The sequence below is a fragment of the Engystomops pustulosus genome, chromosome 1, assembly GCF_040894005.1.
Source record: "Engystomops pustulosus chromosome 1, aEngPut4.maternal, whole genome shotgun sequence".
NCBI classification, from domain to species: domain Eukaryota; kingdom Metazoa; phylum Chordata; class Amphibia; order Anura; family Leptodactylidae; genus Engystomops; species Engystomops pustulosus.
In genome coordinates this window covers 217,906,957-217,919,431 of record NC_092411.1, presented here as the reverse complement: position 1 = coordinate 217,919,431, position 12,475 = coordinate 217,906,957, and the positions used below count along the sequence as shown (strand labels likewise).

The following is a 12,475-nucleotide window of genomic DNA, read 5'->3' as shown; positions in this document are numbered from 1 at the left end:
AAAGCTGACTGCGATGTAGTTTTAACTGCAACGTGTGACTGCACCCTCAAAATCAAATTCCCCTTTAGTCAGTTCATGTCTTTCAGTTGTTATATTAACAATACTGCACCTAAAACCTCAAAACTAATTGTGATGCAGTTGTAACTTAAAATTGTGAGCGCACGCACAGGTATGTAGAGGGACGATGAAGGGATGGGGCACTGCTTTCTAATGGCAGTTTATGAAAATATATTTAGTTTTGGGGACTAATTGGCCTGATGGGTTCTCTAAAAACCCACATTGTTAACGCTTGCATTAACATCGCGTTTACATTGCTTTTCTTTGTAAACACAAGCATTAACAATAATGTAATTAAGCAAATCACTTCTCAGCTGTTAAAAAATGCAACACGTGAACACATGACGGAAAGAGTGGATGCAGCCTCTAGGTATAAACGCATCTGTGTCTGGGAGTACTTTCAATTCATTTCCAAATGTAATTTAAAAGAAAATTTGTGAACGCATCCCAAGGGTTTTAGGGATGGAATACCACTTTAAAAAGGCACTAAAACTTTTTTAAAAATATCACAGTGCTCAGCTATCTCAAGTTTTCTTGTGGACAATGAGTGATGGAGATACCCAAGTGTTGTACTCAGCAGTTTCCAGACCTAGAGCTGAAGGACACATGCTCAAGATGCCATTCCACCAATTGGTAAAGTTCTTGTGATTGCGGGGGTAACAGCAGTTGGACCCTCACCATTGAAATTGTTACCCTCCTATAAACTGGATATTGGATATCAAACTTGAGACAACCCATTTAACGGGTGGTTGCAATGGAAAGACCAGGCGCACCACTTATATAATGGGTCTGGCTGGCATGAGGGAGCGTTCAGTTTTTGAGTGGAATGAAAAAGGAGTATGGACAGCTTATCTTAATAATGACCTATTTTGATCCACGCCTACTTTTGGCTTCAAAAACTGCATCTCAAAATCTGAATGTGTGATGTAGCCTGCGCCAAAGCTGAACTCCATTGTGATGGAATTGAACTGCAAATTTACAGCCTTATAAGTAAGCCTGCATCTGTAAATGAAGGTGGTTGTCACTATAGACTTTAAAGGGAACATGTCAGCAAACACAGTGTGAGGGTATCATCCAGAAAATAAACATTGATCACAAGTGCAGATTACCGCCTCTACGGTGATTGAAATCACTCATGAGACTTAAGGAGAGCCCAAGACCCTGATGATGCCAACACACTGGACCAAGAAACATGATCTGGCAGACATTTTCCTGTTTGACACCATACAAGTAGTGGTTTACTAGGTCAATTTCTGCTGACAGGATGACTTTAAAAGATAACGGACATGGGTTTTTTTTTAATTTTTCATCATAAATTTCCACACTGAAACAGATCTGCAGCGGACACCCGAAATTGAGAAAGTTTCAATCATTGGTAAATCAGAGAAGTATCCACATGTACACTGTGCCACCCCTACAGGGCATAAGTTTGACAGAACATGGACTGATACTTTTTGTGCTTCTTCATAACACAAAAGCGAACAGAAAAGTCATAGGCGATGTTACCACGTTACAGGTGCACTTAGTGCAGCGCTGCCCCATCACAACTAAAGGGAACACTTATCTGCTGTGACAAAACCTGGTTAATTTGTACTGTATTCTCCTTCATTGATTGTGAGGATGACAGCGCTGCACTGTGATGCCTGACACAATCCATTCACACAATGCGTTTTTAGGTTCACTTACTGGGAGGAGCAGGCAATGACAGGGAGCTGTTATACATGTGGTGCACTTGCCGAGAGCAACCAATCAGTTAGAGGCTTTCAGTTTTTCTAGGAATGAGAGCCAGGACGCGATTGGTCGCTTTCCCCGTGCACTGTCTGCCCGGGGGTCTCACCCGGGACACCCTCCACCCGCACACCCGGCGTGTAACTTTCAGCGGCCACGTGTTGCAGCAGTATGTGTCCCCCGGCTGTGACTGCGGAGCAAGGCGGCAGCTCCCCGGCCCGCGGGCGGCCTCCCAATGACAGCGCACCACGCAATTCAAACCTGCCGGACGTCCCCACCAGCTCATTGGACGAGCGGCGCTTGCAATCCGTTACATGACGGGCGGGCCGGCCACCAACGAGTCGTTAACCCCTCACGCCCCGCCGCAGACTGTGCACCTGCCACGCCCCTCCCACTCGGCAGGGGGGGGGGGGTAACGCTGTGTATTAGGCAGCGATCGCTTCCCAACCTGTGGCACTAGCGCTCCCAGCATGCCCGGGTCACGCGCTGACAGCACGTGCGTGCGGCGCGCCCGCCACTACTACTAGTGCGCGGGGGCGCCCTCCCTCCTTCCCCTCCGGCCGTGTTTACATGTCACTTTCCCTCCGCAGGTCACATTTGGCGTCCCCGCTCGGCTCTGCGGGCACGTCCTAGCACAACTCTGCCCAAGCCCCGGAAACTTGTTCCGGCTGCCCGCAGCTTCCCGCTCAGCCCCGATGCCGCTCCCGGGATGGTGCGGGCAGCCAATGTCTCTCACACCACAGCGTTTTGGCGCCATGTTAATGACGTACTCGATTATTTTTTCCACTAAGCAGCAGCAGCAGCCGCCGCCAGCGACCTTGGCAGCGCAGATGCGTGTGGCTCCGCCGCTCTCCGCCCGCTCGCTGAGCGCTCCCTCCGTCTCTCCCCCGCACGCCCGGGTGACTGTACCTGCGGGGAGTGAGTCCTGCGCCACCTTGTCTGGAGTGCGGATCCGTGTCCCCCCCACACAGTGCTGCTGCTCTCCAGTGGCTGATGTGCGGGGAAGGTCCAGCCCAGCGGCTCCTGGTGCCAGGGGGAGCAGATTGTGGCTCCTCTCTCGCACACACATGCACTCTGTGACTGACGTTATTTACTTGTTATGGAGGAAGGACTCCGTGAATCAAACTCATTTCTGGGTCACTGCTGCCACAGGGGGGAGCACTTTGATCTCCTGCCAAAACACAGAGCTACAGCGGGGAGGGGAGGGGAGCTCCTCCGTGTGGCCGCGGCTGTGACTGAGAGGGAGCACACGTTACATAAACACATGGCCGCCTCAGCACCTGCATGGCGCACCCTGACCCTCCGAGGTCACAACCTCCACACAGCCTGTGTGTGATGCCCAAAAGTCACATAAAGTGTCACCTCTACGGACCAGTCCCACCTGTGCTTTGGGTTCAGTTTTTTTTTAAACTGATTGCAAATGAAAGATGTATCGCACCGAAAACGCAGTAAAGATGTAAACAACATGTGAAAAACACTGACTTCTAGCAAAAACTGACCAAAAACATCAGTTTACACATTGTACTCTGACGACGTGATCCGAAACACAAGTCCAAAAGGGTGCACATTACAGTTTCTTCATTCGCCTGACGGACATGTTTTTGACTGCAAAAAAAAAATCTAAACATTTACTACAGCATATTAGTTAATGTCTATGGGACTTTTTTTTTTTTTTGGGTTGAGAAAAACGTGGACTGCTGCGTTTTCTATGTCCTTTTTAAAAATATATAGCTTTTTAGATTTAACATTTGTGTTTATGGATGACATATCCAGAAAGTGTTCAAGCATATGCATCAATCCGTCACATCCGTCTTCATGCCCATATTTGTATCTTAAATTTTTTTGGATCTAGAAGTTTTTTTTTTGACTAGAAGTTACCACATCAGTGGTGTCAGAACGCAATTCCTTTCATCTATATCCACAAAGCAGCTGCAGGATAACCTGGCAGCCTGATCATACACTGTGAGTGTATAGCCCCAACTTCAGAACCCAAGGATGCTTTTTCCCCCCTCACAGACAGTATGGTTTCCCTACTGCAGACAATTGGGAGACTCTGCTAGGGTTTATAAAAGACTTTTAGTGCGGAAACAGAAGAAAAACTTTGTGTGAACATATTTAAATGAAGGTGTCTGGGCTTTCCGTTACTTTCTCTATTTAAGGAGAGGATAACAGAAAGTAAACGTCTTCCATTGATCTACCTAATACATCCTGCATTAATAATGTAAAAAAATGAATGGAGTTTTGATGAACCTCCACTACAGAAATTTACAGGAGGAATTCCCTTCTGTCCTATGGACTCAAAATAAAAGGGCATTTATCATATGCCAGCACATTGTGCAGTGGCATATGGTCAAAGCTCTGGCACGCTCTAGTCTCCTGATGTATCTGGTGGAGGGGCTACGGTGGCATACAATTGTGGTGTAGAATTACAAAATTATCAGAGACTTGGCCTGCACCAGCCCTATCCACTGCTGGCCACACCCCTTCACTACCCACTTGGTGTGGAGGGGGCGTAGAGAAAATAATTGCAATTCCTGGTGGATCACAAGAAATTTGTATGCCAAATTAATCACCCTGTTTGATGATGGATCACCGCTGTTTCAAAAAAAAAATCATCTACGACAGGTTCCCTTAAAACCCTTAAGTTTCCCTTTACTCTGAGACAGTATAAGGGCTTATTCAGATAGACATGTCCATTGCATGTCTGCAAAAAATCTAAACATGTGATATCCATGTGCAGTCCATATTATTCTCGCATCTGTTTTTTTCACACCTGAAAAAAAACTGGTTTCTAATCTACTTTCTGCCTCTCCAGAAAAGTCCTTAATCAACTTATTGGTCTAAGAGTTTCATGATTCATTGTCTCCTGTTTAAAATGGGGGAAAATCAGCCCAAACCTTTTGGAGAAGCTGTAGCTTCAAAAGGTGTTAGTTTATAGCTACCCCCCACTGAGCCCGAGTTCCTCTGCAGCCTTTGTATTATTAGATAACACTCTAGTTAGCACCATTAGACTAAGTGGGATGAGGTTGGAGGGAAGTGGGGGGATTTGAGTAGTATAAGGCCCCCCTTCCTTTCGCCATATTTATCACACCTGCCTATCAACATTTGAGAAAAAAAACAGACCGCATACAGATATAATTTTTTTGGCAAACCTATGACTTCTATGGGAGAAAAAAATAGTGAATCTTACAAATTTTTAAACAAAGTCTGCACAATCATTAAAAAAACAGATATGTAAGTTTGCTATTTGGAAAAAAAACTGCATACTGATGTTAAAAGCACTTATGTGATGGAGCCCTAGGACTAGTGAGTGATACTTTGCACCCACTATTAGTTGGTCTAGTTTACCGCGTTGGAATTTAATTTACAGGCCACAAGCAATTTTATGCCTTTTGATACTGGTTTTATGGCCCAAGCTTCTGGCCTGCTTTTAGGGACAAGTATTTTCAAGCCGGGACATCTACTTTTACTCCTAATTTTTATCTTTATCACCACAGCTCATCCACCGTGACATTACACATTTACCTCAGAGGATTGTCTTTGTGGTGAAGTGAGTAGAATATTGGTATCTGTCTGTCTTACTGGTGGCCTATAGATCAATTTTTGGAATTTGCCACCTGTTTTTCAATGATGAAGAAGATTGGTGCCAAGTTAATTTTCCCTCTGTCAGGATTCTACTTAGGAAGCCCGTTTTTTGTGTGTTCCCCTTTTACATGGTTTGTTAAGAAGAACAGAATGTTTCCTTCTGTCCACCTGAATATGTGTTTTCCACATATGAGGTGGGGGAAACAGGTGAGAGCTTCTTTGACATCAGATATCTCTCGTATGTTTGAGGAGGCTGATGCCATGTCTTGGTTCCATGAACTTTGTGCCATTGTAGATTCCAAGTGGGCACCCCTCCTTGCTGATGGCATTAGTGTTGCTGACTATTTGAGGGGCTAGTCTTCGGGTGACTCCCTTTCGAAGATTCTTTTCCTAAACCACCAATTCAAACTAATTTTTATTTTCTCTGGAATTACGACTTTTTTGTCCAGAGAGTGAGAGTTTTTGTCCCACGTCGAGCAGGAAGGATAGTAGCTTTCTGAAACGGCACTATGCCTATTGGACTGCAGATAAGATGGAGATTATGAGACCTACAATTTTCATGATGTCTCTGATGTAGATCCTTTGGGTAATGAGGTTAGCTTTAGGAGAAAGAACATCTTTTGTTTTGTATCCAGCAGAAAGCCCAGGAATTATTTCCATTGGTTAGCCCAGAGATGAAAATATTTTGCTAGTAAAAAGCAGATTTTCCTGAAGGAGAGATTGGTGCTGTGCGGAATTTATGACTTCTGCCGATTGTAGAAGTCTCGCACAGAGACTGAATGTTAGTACCTGGAAATGGGAGTATTAGATGGAACGCAAGCTTCAGAAATATTTGTGATTCCAGATGTATTGACACATGACAATATACGGGGTGGGCCATTTATATAGAAACACCTAACTAAAATGGGAATGGATGGTCATATCAACTTCCTGTTTGAGGCACATTAGTACAGGCCGTCCCCGGGTTACACGCAAGATAGGGTCTGTAGGTTTGTTCTTAAGTTGAGTTTGTATGTAAGTCGGAACTGTATATTTTATCATTGTAATCCCAGCCAGAACTTTTTTGGTCTCTGTGACAATTGGATTTTTAAAATGTTGGGTTGTCATTAGAATCGATATTAACACTAAAGCTTCATTACAGACACATTTGATAACTGTTACAGCTGATCATTGTAGCCTAGTACTAAAGTACAATAAATTACCAATATCCAGAGGTCCGTTTGTAACTGGGGGTCGTATGTAAGTCGAGTGTTCTTAAGTAGGGGACCGCCTGTATATGGGAGAGGGGAAACTTTAAAAGATGGGTGTTGACCATGGTGGCCTTTTTAAAGTCCATTTTGAATCCATTTTTTTCCCAATGGGAAGAGGGTAGGGTAACATATCAAACTTATTCATAATTTCCCAAGAAAAACAATGATGTACTTATAAAATGTGTTAAAAGTTCTGCCCATTGTGTTGGATTGTCAATGCAACCCTTTTTTCCCACTCTTCATACACTAATAGCAACACAACAGAAAAATTGATAGCACAGGCTTCCAGTATCTGTTGTTTCAATGCTGCACATCTCATATCTTCACAGCATAAACAACCCCAAAGATAAAAGTCTAAGGTCGTCAGATCGGGAGACCATTCAATTGGTCCACGATGACCAATCCTCTTGGGTCATCTGAAGGCAATTCTTTAGAACATAATTATAATTCTTGTTTCTACAGCCCAAGTGCAAAACCTTACATTCATCTACATTAAACCTAATCAGCCCTTTCTCTGCCCATTTCTCTAGTTGCCATGTTATGCTATTTGCCTTAGTATTAATTTCTTTTCAGAGCTGAGTATCATCTGCAAATATTGAAACTGTACTGTGTAAACCCACTATGAGGTCATTAATAAAAATATTAAAAATAATACTGACCCCTGTGGGATTCTACTTGTAATCTCAGAATGTGCCATGTTTTCTATCACTAAGCTAATTTCTAACCCAAATACACTGATATCCCACCCTAGTCCCAGCATAGGAAAAGTCTAAATACACAACATCCACAGCCTCCCTCAAGTCCAGTCTGGAACTTACCTCCTGGTAGAAGCCAATCAGATTAGACTACATTTAGATGCCCTGCAACGGCGGCGCGCGGGGAGAGGAGGAGGAGGTGAGCACAGCTCACCCCCGCCCCTCTCCATAGGAACATATGGCACATGGCGCCATACTACGGAGAAAGATAGGACGTGTCGTGCCGTGAGCCCATTGCCATCTATCGGGGACGTATGTCGGCCGTATATACGTCGGCCGTATATACGCCCCCCTTGCGGCAGTGAGAATGTAGCCTTAGTCTGACTGGCCCGATCCCTCATAAACCCAGATCAGATTAGTCTGACAGGACTGATCCATCATAAACCCATTTGATCCTTTTTTGTATATTAACACCACATTTGCTATGCTATAAACTTGTCCTTAACAAATATTTAAATATTAAAAATAACAGTCTTTCTATATGAGTACATAACTCCTTTAATACTTGGGGGTTTATGCCGCCTGGTGATTTGTGTCTTTTAGGGGTTTTGAGGTAGCACTGCATCTTAGCAACTTAAACAACATATCTTTCTTGTTTATTGCTTGCCTTACAGTATTAGTTAACCACATAGTTTCAATTATGCTTTTCACTTATGGTATGTGTTTTGAACAGGATCTTTTAATAGTGTTTTTGAAAATGTCTAATTTTTTGGGTGATTTTGTTTTTGAGAGCATTGTCCCAGTTTATGCTATTAAAGTCCTTCCCTAACATCTGAAAAATTAAGAGTGTTTGCTGTCCCTTGGGATAAATGTGACCAGGAGGAGGGGGCGTTATCCTACTCAAGTTCCCCACTTTCCCCCAGCCTCAGATTAACTCCTTAACGCTCTGCGCCGTAGCTCTACGGCGCAGAGGTATAAGGAGTGTATGAAGAGGGCTCACGGGCTGAGTCCTCTTCATACAAAGGTGGGGGTTTTTGCAAAATGCATAAAACCCCCACCGCTAATAACCGCGGTCGGTGCTAGCACCGATCGCGGCTATTAACCCCCCCGTTGCCGCCGGCAAAGTCGCCGGCGGCATTTAAAAGACGGCGGCGCGCGGGCGCCGCCATCTTTTTTTCGATCGCCACGCCCCCGAACGTCATCGGGGGGCGGCGATCGGTTGCCATGGTAGCCTCGTGTCTTCTTTTGACACGAGGCTATCTGGCAGCTGCAGATTCGTTACAATGAGCCAGTGGCTCATTGTAATGAATGTGCTGCAAAAATGCCATATATTGCAATACAGAAGTATTGCAGTATATGGTAGCAGCGATCTGACCATCTAGGGTTAATGTACCCTAGATGGTCTAAAAGATAGTGAAAAAAAAAAGAAAAAAAAAAGTTTAAAAAATAAAAAAAATTAATAAAATATTAAAAGTTCAAATCACCCCCCTTTCCCTAGAACGGATATAAAACATAATAAACAGTAAAAATCACAAACATATTAGGTATCGCCGCGTCCCAAAATGCCCGATCTATCAAAATATAAAAACGGTTACGGCCGGCGGTGACCTCCGAGACGGGAAATGGCGCCCAAATGTCCGAAATGCGACTTTTACACCTTTTTACATAACATAAAAAATGAAATAAAAAATGATCAAAATATCGCACAGACCTCAAAATGGTAGCAATGAAAACGTCGCCTCATTTCGCAAAAAATGACCCCTCACACATCTCTGTGCGCCAAAGTATGAAAAAGTTATTAGCGTCAGAAGATGGCCAAAAAATTTTTTTCTTTTTTGTACACATTCGTTTAATTTTTGAAAATGTATTAAAACACAATAAAACCTATATAAATTTGGTATCACCGCGATCGCACCGAACCAGAGAATAAAGTAGGCGTGTTATTTGGAGCGAAGAGTGAAAGTCGTAAAAACTGAGCCCACAAGAACGTGACGCACGTGACGTTTTTTTTCAATTTTTCCACATTTGGAATTTTTTTTCAGCTACGCAGTACACGGCATGTTAAAATAAATAACATCACGGGAAAGTAAAATTTGTTACGCACAAAATAAGCCCTCACACAGGTCTCTACACGGAAAAATGAAAAAGTTATGGATTTTTGAAGTTGGAGAGCGAGAAATCGGCCGAAAAACCCTGCGTCCTTAAGGGGTTAATTGGCCTAATTGAGCTAGATTGTTTACAAACACTCCAGGAGAGGTAGATTCAAAGAATCTCTGCAGCTGAATGGTCTTCATGCATCTCCCCCCATTTTCAAACAGGAGACAAAGAGCCATAAAAACTCTTAAACCAATAGGTTGAATAGGGACAGTTATGGAGTTATGGTCCATCTCACCCCAAAGGCAACTACATTTTTGGATGTTGTCTTCAGGAGATCACAGTGGTCCAATTCCTGAGGCTCTAGGACCATAGAAAATACAACTTCCCTACAACTTCCCCTTGAGAAGCTATGGCTTCTCCAGTGTTTAGGACGTGATACCAGGTAGGAAGGACCCATGACCCCTACTGTTGGGTGGCTAGAGGTGTGTCTGCACATGATATAATCAGGCACCCCTAAGGCCACATCGTTTTTCTCCTGGGGAAAACTTAACCATCACCAAGCACAGGGAGGATCTTAAAGTGTTGACTATCCATCCCTATTAGGGCCACACACAAGGTAACTAACTCACTGAACTGCTGAGACTTGTAGTGCTACCTGTATACACTCACCGGCCACTTTATTAGGTACACCTGTCCAACTGCTCGTTAACACTTAATTTCTAATCAGCCAATCACATGGCGGCAACTCAGTGCATTTAGGCATGTAGACATGGTCAAGACAATCTCCTGCAGTTCAAACCGAGCATCAGTATGGGGAAGAAAGGTGATTTGAGGGCCTTTGAACGTGGCATGGTTGTTGGTGCCACAAGGGCTGGTCTGAGTATTTCAGAAACTGCTGATCTACTGGGATTTTCACGCACAACCATCTCTAGGGTTTACAGAGAATGGTCCGAAAAAGAAAAAAACATCCAGTGAGTGGCAGTTCTGTGGGCGGAAATGCCTTGTTGATACCAGAGGTCAGAGGAGAATGGGCAGACTGGTTCGAGCTGATAGAAAGGCAACAGTGACTCAGATCGCCACCTGTTACAACCAAGGTAGGCAGAAGAGCATCTCTGAACGCACAGTACGTCGAACTTTGAGGCAGATGGGCTACAGCAGCAGAAGACCACACCGGGTACCACTCCTTTCAGCTAAGAACAGGAAACTGAGGCTACAATTTGCACAAGCTCATCGAAATTGGACAGTAGAAGATTGGAAAAACGTTGCCTGGTCTGATGAGTCTCGATTTCTGCTGCGACATACAGATGGTAGGGTCAGAATTTGGCGTCAACAACATGAAAGCATGGATCCATCCTGCCTTGTATCAACTGTTCAGGCTGGTGGTGGTGGTGTCATGGTGTGGGGAATATTTTCTTGGCACTCTTTGGGCCCCTTGGTACCAATTGAGTATCGTTGCAACGCCACAGCCTACCTGTATTGTTGCTGACCATGTGCATCCCTTTATGACCACAATGTACCCAACATCTGATGGCTACTTTCAGCAGGATAATGCGCCATGTCATAAGGCTGGAATCATCTCAGACTGGTTTCTTGAACATGACAATGAGTTCACTGTACTCAAACGGCCTCCACAGTCACCAGATCTCAATCCAATAGAGTATCTTTGGGATGTGGTGGAACAGGAGATTCACATCATGGATGTGCAGCCGACAAATCTACGGCAACTGTGTGATGCCATCATGTCAATATGGACCAAAATCTCTGAAGAATGCTTCAGCACCTTGTTGAATCTATGCCACAAAGAATTGAGGCAGTTCTGAAGGCAAAAGGGGGTCCAACCCGTTACTAGCATGGTGTACCTAATAAAGTGGCCGGTGAGTGTATTTGTACTCTGTGTATACTGAATTGGCTAGTGTCCCCTTAAGGCAATTTAAAATAAAATTTAACCTGCGTTGTTCTTTTATCTCGATTCACGGATCCCCACGACTGAGTCTTGCTTATATACATGCTACCGAGTTGGTTGCTCACCCTATATAATCCCGTTACGGACAAGGCTTACATTAAAGGAGAACTGGTGGCAGCTCCTTGGCTTCAGGGTTGTGATTTATTGTTGTGCCATATCCGGAAGTTGTGTGAGCAATTTTAAATCACTTCTTGCGCCTCTCAGAACCCCTGCCTTCTGGGAGTGTCTATTAAAGGATAAGTAAGTGACCTTGCGTACCCTTCAGGGGTCTGAACGTCATGGTTTCAATGGTATTGTTACTATCACTGTCACTTTTACTCAGAATACCAAAATTATAGATGGGGGACACCTGTTTCTCTGTTGGTTAAGATAAAGTCCAGGCGTTCCCCCTTCTCTCCCTTATCTGGTCTAAGACTTTTTGGTTATTGTCTTGTGTTATTGATAAAAACCTGCTGCCTTCAAAGGACCTGCATGTGTCTGTCCCCCGGTCTATATTATTGCAATTGAAATCCCCCATGATAAGTACTTCACTGTGTTTGAGGCTGCATCTATTTGACTTACCAGCAGTTCCTCTGCGGCCTCCATTATATTTGGAGCCTTATAACAAACCCCCAATGATATTTTATTATTTATTATTCGTTTTTCCTCCCCTTATCTCCACCCATAGGTATCCACATTTTCATTATCCTCACCAATGTTATCTCGCATGATTGGCTTGAGGCAAGAATTCACATATAAACACACCCCTCAACCTTTATACAATAATTTTTTAAAAGACTGTAACCATCTATATTAGCAGCCCAGTCATGGCTATTGTCCAGCCATGTTTCACTGATAATCACAACATCATATTTACCCCCACATTAAAGGGGTATTCAGGGAATATGAGCATCTGATACCCCACCTTCAAAAATCTATAACTTTTTTATTTTTACACGAACAGATCTGTGTGAAAGCTTGTTTCCTGCGTAACAAATTGCATTTCACAGTGATGGTATTAAATATTCCATGCCATGTACTCGGAAGTGGGAAAAAAATTCCAAAAGCAGTGAAAATGGTGAAAAAACGCATTTACTCCATTTTCTTGTCGGCTTGGACAT

The 12,475-nt window shown here is 43.8% G+C and overlaps 1 protein-coding gene across 4 annotated transcripts in view; it reads right to left on the bottom strand.

Moving 5' to 3' along the window:
* JADE1 (jade family PHD finger 1) overlaps nucleotides 1–2,977 on the bottom strand; it is a 39,056-nt gene extending 36,079 nt beyond the window's left edge. The window contains exon 1 of one of the 4 annotated variants that reach the window (XM_072119396.1): nucleotides 2,695–2,977. The gene's annotated coding sequence lies outside the window, so the exon portion shown is untranslated. The other 3 variants (XM_072119400.1, XM_072119398.1, XM_072119397.1) reach the window with 3 other exon arrangements.
* Nucleotides 2,978–12,475: the final 9,498 nt, after the last annotated feature.